We start from the raw sequence: 12,589 nt of genomic DNA on the forward strand, positions 1-12,589 counted from the left end.
GAAATACCTCCTCATTTTTTTTCAGAATCAGGCTGTGACAGGGGTAAGAGGAAAGAGGGCTGTAGTAATTGGTGTCTAGAAACCCCTACGGAGAGGATTAAGAAAGAAACTATGTTGTCTGGGAAGATGTAAGAGCTTATATTACACTGCATGTATACAGAATTACTAGAAAAGACTGGGTTGAATGGAAAATAGCCCTTACTTTTTGAACTCATAGATGTTACACCATTTACAGAAAGTACTTCTTTTAAAAGGAAGTTAATATGTTTTCCAGTGCAATGACATGGCTAATGTGCATTTGTGCACGTGCATATTTTACACTGAAAGGAATCATGGTTGCTTTGTATTGTGTGTGTTGTCAAGCTCATACTTCAAAGCAAAGGAAGCTACCTTAAGAGCAGAAGCTCAAAATTCCACTCTTTGTTATTAGAAAATTATCTGTTGAAATTGTAAGCCATTATTTTTTGCCATATTTCCCATTCAATCCTAATGGACACACTGTGCTTGTACTGTAGCTCAAGGCAGCTGCCATTTTCTATCATTTTTCCTTGACGTGTAATTTGCTGGTCAGAGGTGTAGGTAGACTCAGAAGGTAATGCATGCTTCTTCCTCTAGTGTTTCTCCAGATTTGGTACAGTGACATTTACAGATTGGGTGGGTGGACTCTTGTTTATGTACTTGCAGTAGCAGGAGACAGGAATAACCCAGAAAGATGCTTCCAGTCCTTCATGTCTCTATGTTAGAAGCTGGGGTACTCTTCTGGAATTTGCCCCTTCCTAACGATCCTCTGTGCTCACCCAGGCCATGGCTGGGAATTAAGGCAGAGTGGAGGTTTGTTGGTATCTACAAGCAAAGAAGCACCTTCCTCCCTGCCCCCTGCCACCCCATGATACTTTATCCTCAGGACTTCAGGGTGCAGCACAGGTAAATAAATGCATGCTAACTTTAGTCTAGGTTGCTGCAGAACAATAGCAGATGCCATACGGCAGCACAGATGTCAGCAATGCCACTAGGGACCCACCAAGGATCACAAGCCCACGTGGTTACTACCCCACTAGAGCACTGAAACTCCTTGTACGATCCCGGCAGCAGGTGAGTCAGCACGGGCATGCCTGCTACACCCTCGAGTGTCCATCGGAGTCCAAAACCGTGCCACAGAAGCACGGCGGCCCAGTGCGGGCCGGCGGCTGGAACACTGCGGCGAGGGCAGTCCCGTTCCCTCATGGGAAGACATTGGGGTGGGAACAGGCAGAGACATGAATCGACGGCGGAGCCTGCTAGGGGGAGAGAGCGTAGGACGGGGGCGGCTCGGCACCCGGCTCCGCCTCGCCAGCCGCCGCTGCCAGGGGAGGGGCGCCGGGGGCGGTGGGGGCCGGGTAGGGGGGTTACCCCAACACTAAAATGACCCCACCCCTAAATGCGGAGTCTCTCAGTCGCATAGGCTCCCCCTCTTGTCCTCGCGTGCTGCGCTAGCCTAGGCCTCCGCACAGGTCGTGGGGGGAGCCCGGTGAGCGGAGGAGGGGCCCGACAAGGGAGAGGAGCCCGAAGAAAGGGAGAGCGGCAGATTCTAGTGCTTGGAGGGGTGGAGAGGCAAGGCGAGGAGGAAAAAAAAAACGATCCTGAAGAAGGGACTGGAGAGAAGCTCAAGGATTAGGACTGTTCTAACGCCTCAGCCTCCGTGAAAGCCGTCGCTAAAGGATCGCGGGCGGGGAGCGGGAGCCGCGGCCCCGCAGCAGTGCCCAGCGCCCAGGGACAAAGCGGCAGCGAGCGCCAAGCGCGGGGGCCGGCGCGGAGCACCAGAGATGGTGTAGCTCACACGGCGAACACGGTCTTTGTCCAACTTTTCTGATGCTGGGGCGCAGCGTGGTACGGCTCTAGCGAGAAGGGTTCCTGGCAAAGCTGATTAACACCAGAAGGAGAAGGGAGCGCTGCTGGATCCCGGCAAAAGATATTGCGGCGGGCGAGGGCACTGTGAGCCGGGCCGAAGAGGTCTGAGAAGAGCCATCGCCCAGGATATCCTCGGGGCTCTGCCGCCCTAGAGGGGGAGAGAGAGAACAAACCAGGTACTACTTCTGAACAAAAATCAAACTCCTAACATTGTAGATATTCTGGGGGAGTTTTTTTTTTTTTTTTATTTTTTTTTTTTTTTGTTTGTTTGGTTGGTTGGTTGGTTTTTTTGTTCCTCTCCCCCTTACGAGTATCTATGCTGTTTAAAATCTGTGTTACCGGGGCTTGGAGCATCCAGGGAGATCCCCCCACCCACCCCCCAGCCCACCTCTCCTGTCATGCTGTGTATGAGCAATGAGAGAAGAGCTGTATGAAATTAGGTCATGGCTTGCTGCTCGTGGAAATTACTGTCAAAAGCAGACACTGTTCACGCATGCATGGTTCATTTGGTCTACTCCTTTGCTTTTTTCCATCTCTCCCTGACTCCTTCAAGAGCAATAGTTAAATGCTGCCTTTGCATTCCCTGACACGAGGAGGTAGGGGTAGATGTGTACTGTAGTGTATACTGTTCCCTGATCTTGGTGGAATAGTAACAGGAATACTTTGTGGCCCTTTCTATGGGCAGCATTGTTTAATGCTATGTGGGGGAGAAGATTTTGTGAGTGTTTGTGCCATAGAAGAAGTCATACTAACCTATTTTCAAGGAGGTGGTAAAAGTTACTACTACTAATGCTAAATAAATCTGTGAATGGCTAAATAAATCTGTGAATGTGGGAGGGATTGTTGTTGTGATAGGTAGTTTTAGCTTTGCCTTTCATGGATCCACTGAGGTAATTCACTTACTCTGAAGTCTTCCTTGCTAATACCACACTCATTTAGTTGGGGAGAAAAGTGAATTTCACCTGCTTCCTCTACAAGTTCTGGAAATAAAGAGAGCAAAGACGATGAAGGAAATCTCCCAAGGTCAATGAAGGATGATTCTCTAAATCATTTTTTGTTAGCAGTCATATAAAGTTATGCAGATTGATCAGGTAGGAAAGTGAGAGGTTAAATGGAAACAAATTCAAGAGAGTAGAAACTACCAGTCACCTTTGTTACAGAGATAGATTTGCTGCCTCAGCTAGGTTGAACAAGGAAGGCTCCCTTCCTTTTTGCTCTTACATTGATCTTTACCGGAAGCATGGAAACTGGACATGGATGCACCTGTGTTTAATCACAGCTGATCCACCTGCCTCTGAGCCACACTAAAACTAGTAGTTTGAAATCATTGCAGTGCTGAGGTTCCTTTAGGGGCAGGAAGAAAGGAGGTAGTCCACAATCTAATAATCCTTTTTGTCAGATGTTACCTCATATCTGTTGTGGAAAAAAAAAGTTTTTCTTTGAAGTTTCGTCTCTAAATTCAACCCCTTGTGCCACCTTAATTAATTTTGCAAGGCTTTTAGCAAGCCTCAGATAACTGCAGGTGRTTGCATGCTTTCCTCTACTGCCTTTTGCACATATGCTCTCTTAGCCAAGTTAGACATGTGCAGTTTTTAATTTTGTTATGTATTACACTTCCCCTCTGAACATTTTTTTCATGCTGTCTTCTGAATTTCCTCCTATTTGTTAACATCTTCTTTCACTAAGCTACACAGAATTGTAGATATGGCCATGTGTTTTGATACTAGGGAAGATTGTCGCTTTTTTTCTGCTGGGCGTTAGAGCTTGTAATTAAGCAGGATTGTGTCCTCTTTAAACTGAGCACTAAAATCCTGCGGAGAATGACTTGTGTTCTTGCTTTACTCTGAGGCTCTCAGCTCTTCCAAGCTGTTCTCTGTGGCGAGAACAGCTTGGGTTTATAGAGACTGTTTTTGGAGGGGAGTGGAGGGGGGATGGCTCCTCTAATTTTTTTTTTTTTTGCCCAGGGCTGCCTCTGTCCTCACCTTCTGCCTTTGACTTGCAGCTTGACATGCTTTTAGGGGAAAAGCAGCTGCTGGCCCCAAGGAGACAGCTGCTTATTCTTCAGCATGTCTTGCCCACACGGGCTGCTTGTATGTGTCTGACAAAGATACCTGTTTCCTCATTTTATTGAGGATCATCCTCTTTATGCCTGTAGAGCTTCGTTATGGACTTTCCACTTTTTGCCCACATGCAAATGTCTTCCCCTTCTTTGAAACACTGCATGTGCATAGAATCATGTAGAGATTCTTACGGTTTCTATCCCCTTACCTTGTGTGCCTCCATCAAGAGAGAGTCCCTCTTTGGCCAGCTTATGTTCCCTGCTACCTGCATTGTTAGGAGATGTATGCATGCTTTTCTTCTGGCCTTATGAATACTTCCCTCTACATRTCTACTCCCCCTAAAACATGCTCTTCCTTGTTATGCATACATTATTCCTCTGCAGCCCCTGTGGGGAAACTTCTCTTAAAGTCCTTGCAAATGAGTGCAAAAGTACTATTACTGCACAATTCGGGTTGCACAGCTTATTTTAATTTTTGCTTTCTGTGGCCATATTGAGTCCAATGTATATGTTTACTGCACACACAAACAATAGAAGATGCAAGGCATAGAAGCTGATACGTATGGCAAAGCTTGATCTTTGTAACATACTCTTGCCACAGAGACTAAAAAAGGACAATATTGTAGAGAAGTGTTTATTCAGAACTCTACAGATTGGATGCCCCCTCTCGTAAATATATTATGATTTTTTTTCAAAATGCTGAAAGAATATTTTCTATGAAGAGAAAAGCTGACTAAAGAGAAGCTTGAAAAGGAAATTGATCAGCCTGTCCCATCGATTTTGCCTTTATTTCCTCTTTTTCTTTAAAAACCCGCTTTAATATCATGTTATTGTTATACCTTGCTGTTAAAAAAATCTGTATTTTGTCAGGAAGCTTTATGTCATTTTAGAGCAATACAATTAAAAACTTACTTTTTCTAATGAGTGACTACAAATTCCACAGTTTTCCAGTTCTTGAAACCTTAACGTTAAGTTCTTGCTTGTTAAGTATTGGGGCAGATATCCCTCTTCTCTCTATTCGCTCTTTTTGGCAACTGCACAACCTCATGGGCTTCATTGGGTGTATGCAAGTATAACTTATCGGGATTTAGTAAGTAATTCTGTTGATGTTGTACAAGCAGGAAACTGTCTCTTGAGTGGTGCAAACTGCAATGGAAAGAGACCCCAAAAGAGGGAGGAAAAGATCCTTAACTACTTGTCAGCCACTATGCTCTGATACATGAAGAGCAAATATGCCATTTTATGTGGTCACTGTTACTGCATTTGTTTAGTATCAGAAGTTGTGTGTTTAACAAAGAAAAGTGAACCCATGCTTTCTTTTCAGAAGCATGAATTGCACTTTCAAGAAATAGTCCTCTGCTTCTGGGGATAGCATTTTATTTTAAGTACACTATTAATACATGTGTTAAAAAGGCAAATATATTTTGTAAAGATACTGATACAGTTTTATTTATTTTAGTGGAAAATGCTGTCTTGTTTCTAAAAAGTCAGCATGGAGCAGGCTCCTCCTATCAGGGAGGTGCTATCTGAGGACTGTTCTAGAGACTGATTTCAAATTTCTAGGCCTGCAGCAGCCCCTGTACATTCTGATGTACAGACTTGTCTCAGAGCTTGTCTCAGAGCTTGCTTGTCAAGGAAATTTCTGATCAAACAATTCATGCATACACACATACATGCATGCAGATGCATGAATACACAGGTAAAGAGAAGAATAAAGTGCTATCCTGGGAGCAAAGCAGATGCTGGGCAGACCAAGAACACACCACTGTGTAAAATGTAGCCTGCATATGAGGCATAGGTCCTTAAGTTCTTGATTTATGTTAGGATGGAAATTCTCACCTGCCCAGACCTGTATATGGAAACATACACCAGTTCATTTCCAGTCTTCTTGTTTTTTTTCCCTCCTCAAGCTCACCATGTAAATGAATCCTCTGCTGATTTGGCAGTTTCTAAGTGCAGTTTTTCTCTGTTACATGTCTCGGAAAAATACTTCATGTGTGTAAGTCATGTAATACATGCTATAAGCTATAGATTGAGGACTACTAAGTCTTTCTTACTTATTTCTGTTTTAACAAGATTTTGATTTTTCAAGGTGAAACATAGTATATTAATGTTCCTCCAAGTTATTTCAAAGTTTTCAAAGCTCCCTGAATGATTTGATCTTTCTCCCACTTACCAGAAACCACACACATGATACAAACCTATTTGGCCCATCTGACTACTCAGAGGCACTGGGTGGGTTACAGAACCCTGTGTGGGGACCCTTAGCATCAGGCTGACCACAGGTTCCCTCAGATTCTAAAAATATCCACAACTGGAAGTAGAGTTCCTTGGCAGAATGTCTTTTCTTCCAAACTGTCCTTTAGGAAAGGATAGAGTTTCACAAGAGAGGGAGTATTATCGCAAAGGTATTTCTGGACAGGTTTCAGTTTGGCAATCAAAGCTTTGGAATGTTTATTAAAATTAAACTTCTAAATGTTAAGTTTCACTCACTGCTAGAATGAATTTGATCTCGGTAAGCAGGATCAGAAATATTTTCTGAACCAGGGAAGCTGTTCTGAATTTCTCCTCCTTGGCTCTAAGCCAGGAAGAAGAATTGTTGCTAGAAGCACAGCCAGATTGTGCTACTTGCTTGCAGTTGTCTCCCAAATTGTCTCTTCCCATGCTAATGGCAGTACGCTTTCAGCAGCATTGGGAATGCAAACATGTACTTGCATTTTCACTTTTCAGCGAGTTTGCTAATCTTATTTGGAACATATGTTGTTCATAAAGGGGCCACAACATCTACAGTTATCACTGCCATCATTGTGGTGTCAGGAATGGAATAGTTCTACTGAGGCATATTCATTTAATAATTGATAGAGACAGGATTTCCCTGGTCTTCTCTTCCTTGAGTACCTCACTGAGCAGTCTTCTGTGTTAGAAATCAGTAAAGTTGCAGTAAGACATGCTAAGGATTTGAGAGACAGAAGAAATTGTGCTGACCTGTGTAAATACTAGCAATTAGAGGCTTGAAAGGGAGTTTTCCATAATTTGCATTTGTCTTTGGTGTTGTGTTCTGCAGGGACATAGAGGTGGAGTTAGATGTTGAAAAGTAATTATTTTGCTTTTGGTGTCTTAGTATAGCACCTTTTTGCTCAGGGCCCTAGGCTGTGAACCAGAAAGGCATCTGATGAAGTAATGTAATGAGAATGAAGTGCTCCTTGTTTCAATCAAAAGTCCTGCTAATGTTGGCTTGAAGAATCAGCTTGGCAATTGCATGTTTCTCATGGATAATTTTATCTATATTGAATTAGAAGAGGCTCTGGATGGTCTCAGAGAGAACTGCAGGTTTCTGCAACTCAGGAAATCAAGTCAGTGACTAGATATTATCCCTCGGAGAAAATGGCTTAAAAAACTGCTTCCTAAATAGATTTTTTTTTAAATTTTGACTCTTGAATTAATTACCCAAAAAGAGGAGGGGGTAAAGAAAATAAATTAGTCTTTGAGAACAGAGTAAAAAAAATGAAAACTGTTACTCCTTTAAAAGAAAGAATTAAACTAGAGCTATCTAGTTTAGTTTCCCATCTTTGGTAAAAATGGCACCTACTAGACGTCTCTAATTGAAAGGATCAGAAGGGAAGCACTGCTACACCTCTTGTGCTTCTCCTGTCTGACTTTGTGTGCCAGTCCATAACATGGTCCGCTCTAATAGTGTTAAAAACAGCTGTATGGACAGAAGCCTCAGGGGAAAGAGGGAACTTGGCCTAGAACCTCAGAAAGTTCTTTAAATGTTAGTTTTTAAGTGATTCTCTTTAAAAGGCTTTTCTTTCTATCCTAGATCATAGCAGGTTAGTCTAGTATTTCTGCTATTTTTTTTTATTCTCTTGCTTCTGAACTGTGGTATTGAAATCAGATAGTCCTTCTCTCTGTGTCACCAATGCAAAAGCACCTGGAATATTTGTATTTGACTGTGTGGGCTTCAGTGCCAGAAACAGTGATGAACTGGGACCTCAATGAAGAACACCAGAAGTGATTAGAAGACTTTAGGGAATTTATGACATGCTATTGAGAGCTACAGGTATAAGCTTAATGATGACTAAAAAAGGTGTTGCTCTAGAGTATCTGCTATTTATGGAATTCTAGGTAGTGTGGTTACAGTAATAGAACTGGCTCAAATTGCCCAAAGCAGATGATTTCACGTTCAGTATTGAGGAATGTTTTCTTCCAAAGAGGGTCTAAGAAGATTGTAGAAGGTAGCTGAGAGGAAGTGATGGAATCCCAGTTGCTTGTGTTATTTAAAAATATGACTAGAAAAGCTCTAAGGAATAAACAGAGAACAAATCCTGCAGTTGACTGGGGACTGTAAGCCAGATGTCATCTAAATAAAGATGCCCTTCCCCCTCTTTCAGTTCCTATTATTCCCAGCAAATAGAGGGAGGGACTACCATCCTGACAGCAGATCTTGGATATGCTTTGTAGCAATACAAGACTGGAAACTGGTGAGAGCAAGTGGTGTATGCCACTTGAAGTTAGATGTGCCTGTAACAACAGCAGTGAGTCCTAGCATTCACAGTGAAATATAAATGAGCCTTTGAGACAGAGAGGAGGCAGGATGAACTCTGAGACTTATAACTTATTGCATTCATCCCTGGCGCTAAAAATAGTATGAGCATACATCAGAAAGAGATGTTATAAGCCTGAAATACCTATTTTGACCTTAACCCACTTGGTCTTCCCTCTTCCTCTTAAGACTTGTTTTATTATTCTTCCTATTTGTGGCCAGCCCATAATGATCTCATTTTCTGTGGGTGGAGACAATGCACTGGAAATGCAGGATGGAAGAGGAGTAGAAGGGAAGGATATGAGAATGCACTTAACTGCTCTGCAGGCTTTGGCAGTAGCAAGTTCAAATTTTTGGTGAGGCTCACTAACCCATCTTCCCTCCACAGGGGATCCCTACGATGCTTCTCTCATCTGAGCTGAGAGAGGAATCCTCAAAGAATCATTTATTTTCTCACAGTTTTCCCAGAATATGTGAATGGTTTCACAGTCTCTGGCTCTATGTTCTTACTGTGCCCTGAGGGATTGCTACAGAGGAGTTAGCTCACTAGCTGGTTGTTGCTGCACAATGCCATACACCTCCTTCACACAGACTACAGTTAGTCCTGTGTGCAGTTCTATGGAGCATCTACATGCAGTGCAGGATTAAGTTGTAGTGCCTTAATGCCTAATGGGAACGTGAGGCTCTTACTAATGGTAGAATCATAGAATCATAGAATCAGTAAGGTTGGAAGGGACCTCCGAAGATCATCTAGTCCAACCTCCCTGCTCAAGCAGGGTCACCTAGGGCATGTTAGACAGGGCTACATCCAGGCAGGCCTTGAAGATCTCCAGAGAAGGAGACTCCACAACCTCTCTGGGCAACCTGTTCCAGTGCTCCGTCACTCTCACAGTGAAGAAATTCCCTCTCATGTTCAGGTGGAACTTGCTGTGCTTCAATTTCTGCCCATTGCCTCTTGTCCTGTCACATGGGACAACTGAAAAGAGTTTGTCCCTGTCCCCCTGACACCCTCTCTTCAGGTACTTATACACACTGATAAGATCCCCCCTCAGTCTTCTTTTCCCCAGGCTCAACAGGCACAGCTCTCACAGCCGTTCCTCATAGGGCAGATACTCCAGCCCTCTGATGATCCTCGTAGCCCTATGCTGCACTCTCTGCAGTAGCTCCATGGCTCTCTTGTACTGGGGAGCCCAGAACTGGACGGAGCACTTGAGATGAAGCCTCCCCAGGGCTGAGTAGAGGGGCAGGATCACCTCCCTTGACCTCCTGGCAACACTCCTCCTAATGCACCCCAGGAGACCATGGGTCTTCTTGGCCACAAGGGCACATTGCTGGCTCATGGTCAACTTGTCATCTGCCAGCACTCCCAGGTCCTTSTCTGCAGAGCTGCTCTCCAGAAGGTCAGCCCCCAGCTTGTACTGGTGCCTAGGGTTATTTCTCCCTATGTGCAGGACTCTGTATTTGCCCTAGTTGAACCTCAGGAGGTTCCTTTCCACCCAGCTCTCCCGCCTGTCCATGGTAGAGCAGACAGAATTTCCATCTTGGCAATCAGTGGTCGTGTAAGAATGCTAGCTGCATGACGGGACATTTTGTTGAGCCATTTTCTCCCTCTCTTGGAGCTTCCTAGTTTTGTACATGTATTTCCATATCAAACACATTAATTTATATGCTGCAGCTAAAGCTTGTATATTGTGTAGCCTTTTGGTGCAGTCAGCAAAATTTAAGGGAATCAGTGAGACTGATATATCAAGATCAGGGTAACAGCAAATTCAGTGAAGAGATTATGGTTCAGTGCATTCTGCCTTGCTGTTTTGCAAAGAAGCGTTCTGCTTACTTCTCTTAACATGAATCAAAATAGTAATGGTAAATAATGCTAATAATTGCATATTTTTAAAAATAAAACCAGCTTTTATCTGCAAGTGATTGCAGTCAGCACTTCAAGAACCAAGCCATATGATAGTAGAAAGACAAAGCTTGTTAAAATGCAAGAAGCAGTTGTAGTTAAATCTAACCCTTAAATCACAGAGTAGGTTTTATGAAAACCCAGAAGTGGTTCCTTGGAGCCAAAAAGGAGAGCTCTTTAAGTTTATAAAAACAGTAGTATTTTCTGTAGTCAGTTTTGAAATTTCAATTTCTCTCTTGGAATGAAAGGTAATTTCAAAATGCTGGAAGTCCGTATCTTTTAGCCAGCTTCAAGTGCTACCACTGTCTCCTAATGGACAACATACATTTGAATACTGTGCATATGAATAACATACACTTACTGCTTATGCTAGATATTCCTTCCTGTAAAATTTTTATAAAAGAGCAAATACACACATTTATAAATTTAAATAAATATATTTTACTACAGTTTGCTCTACAAAGAGAAGCTAATTTAACTTTCAGGAAAACATCTAGTTTCCCTTTCAGCATTCTAGCATGTTGTATGTAGCTGGAATCTTAAAGGATGTTCAAAATTAAGGCTTACAAAAATTTTAATCCTTACTAAAGTGCTTTGCAAACGTTTGTCCACAAAGAGCAGTTGAGTAAAGAAAGATATTATCATTTTTTTTTCTATTGTATTTTTAAGTGCCTGTGTATATATCTTGGTTCATACATTTCCAGATGTGCTGTGTGAGGCTATATTCTTAATTTATTATCATATTTTTAAAATAAAAGGAGAAATTGTGGAATTCATTAGTATGAAATATCTTCCCTTTTTAATATGAAATATCCTCCTTTTCAGGCTTGTAAGCTTTCACAATCCAAATCTTACCTTTTAAGCCCTCCTCCCTCTTGYGCCTGCTTAATCCTTCAAGTCCTTATTTTCTTTTCCCGCTTCTTGACGATGCTTTTAAGGCCATTCTGCATGTCTCTATTTGATTTGTCCATGCAGATTTGCAGATGATCTCCCAGATATCTATAGCAGACCTCAAGGTTATTTGTCTGATCTGTGCCATTTCTTGTCTTGCCATTATAAACACTGTGCTTGCCATTTTTATCATTTTCCATCCATCAGCAATCAGAGTTTGACAGATAATAAAACATTAATTTCAGGGACAAAAGAAGCAAAATCAGCCTCACTGGAATCATCAGAACTTGATTTCAGGGACTTGTACTATTTACGTCACACTCCTTTTTCTGAGTATTGTTTATGGAAAAGCTTTATTTTCCTTCCCCTTTTAATGCCAAGATAGTATACAATTTTTTCCTTAGTGTTTTCAAACTTGTTCATATGATTCAACTGGAGATGCTGTTACCAAAAAAATTCTGTTAAAAATGTCAGTGTTTGCTTGCACTTAGTTCTTGCCAGTTTTACAGGAAAGGAAATGTTGATTTTCAAAGAATTTTCACTAGTATAAAATTCAGCTTTCTTCACCTAAAGTTGATAATGTGACCTCCCTCAAGATAAGTCAGATCCCCTTAACATAAAGGTCTGTGCTGAGAATTTTGAAAATAAAACCTTTTGCACATTGCCTGAGACAGGTTTAATGCTGTGTCCAAAAGACTGTAAATTACCCATTTTCTTTTCTTTCTAGCCTCGAGACCCTCCTTCTGCCAATATGCTTTGACCTATGCAAAAGGTAAATAAGCCTTTAAGCTAAGAACATCATGTTTATTTCCACTTAGACAGAGTTRCATTTTAAGGACCTGTGCACTGTTGTATTGAGAGAAGTTTCCTGAGAAACACTAGGGTGAAGTTGATTGTTAGAGCCTAGTGAAGCCATAGCCAGTAGATACAGCTGTTATTCGCTCTTTCCATCAAAGAAGATAAAGGCAATGGACAGCTGCTGGTTCTTTTCCTCCCTTTTCTTTGGACAGCCTCCTTTATATACTGTGTGAAAATTAAAATGGAATAGTTTCTACATCTGTCCAATTCCTATTATATTTTAGGACAGTTTCTATCAGTCAAGTGATAGATAATGTGCACAGCAATTAATTTCTTCACATGTTTTGCTCCATAATGTGTTCAGAAGTGGGTTGGAGTTTTTTTTTGGTAGGTTTTAATGCTAAAAATTTCAGTGTGATTACCAGTATTTCTTTGAAAAATATGTGAGGAACTCATGAATCCTCATTAATAAAAAAAAAAGAAAGAAAAAAAAAAGAAAAACTACTAC

At 41.9% G+C, this 12,589-nt stretch overlaps 1 protein-coding gene across 3 annotated transcripts in view; it reads left to right on the plus strand.

Moving 5' to 3' along the window:
- The first annotated feature begins 1,375 nt into the window (after window positions 1–1,375).
- The window catches only part of EPHB6 (EPH receptor B6), a 78,087-nt gene continuing 66,873 nt past the window's right edge, over window positions 1,376–12,589 (plus strand). For 2 of the 3 annotated variants that reach the window (XM_085324627.1, XM_085324629.1), the window contains exon 1: window positions 1,376–2,063. The gene's annotated coding sequence lies outside the window, so the exon portion shown is untranslated. Of the gene's footprint in view, window positions 2,064–12,010; window positions 12,056–12,589 lie in introns of all 3 variants that reach the window. The other variant, XM_085324628.1, reaches the window with a different exon arrangement.

Source organism: Rhea americana, unplaced genomic scaffold, assembly GCF_003343005.1.
Source record: "Rhea americana isolate MKP2758 unplaced genomic scaffold, rheAme1 scaffold_92, whole genome shotgun sequence".
NCBI lineage: Eukaryota > Metazoa > Chordata > Aves > Rheiformes > Rheidae > Rhea > Rhea americana.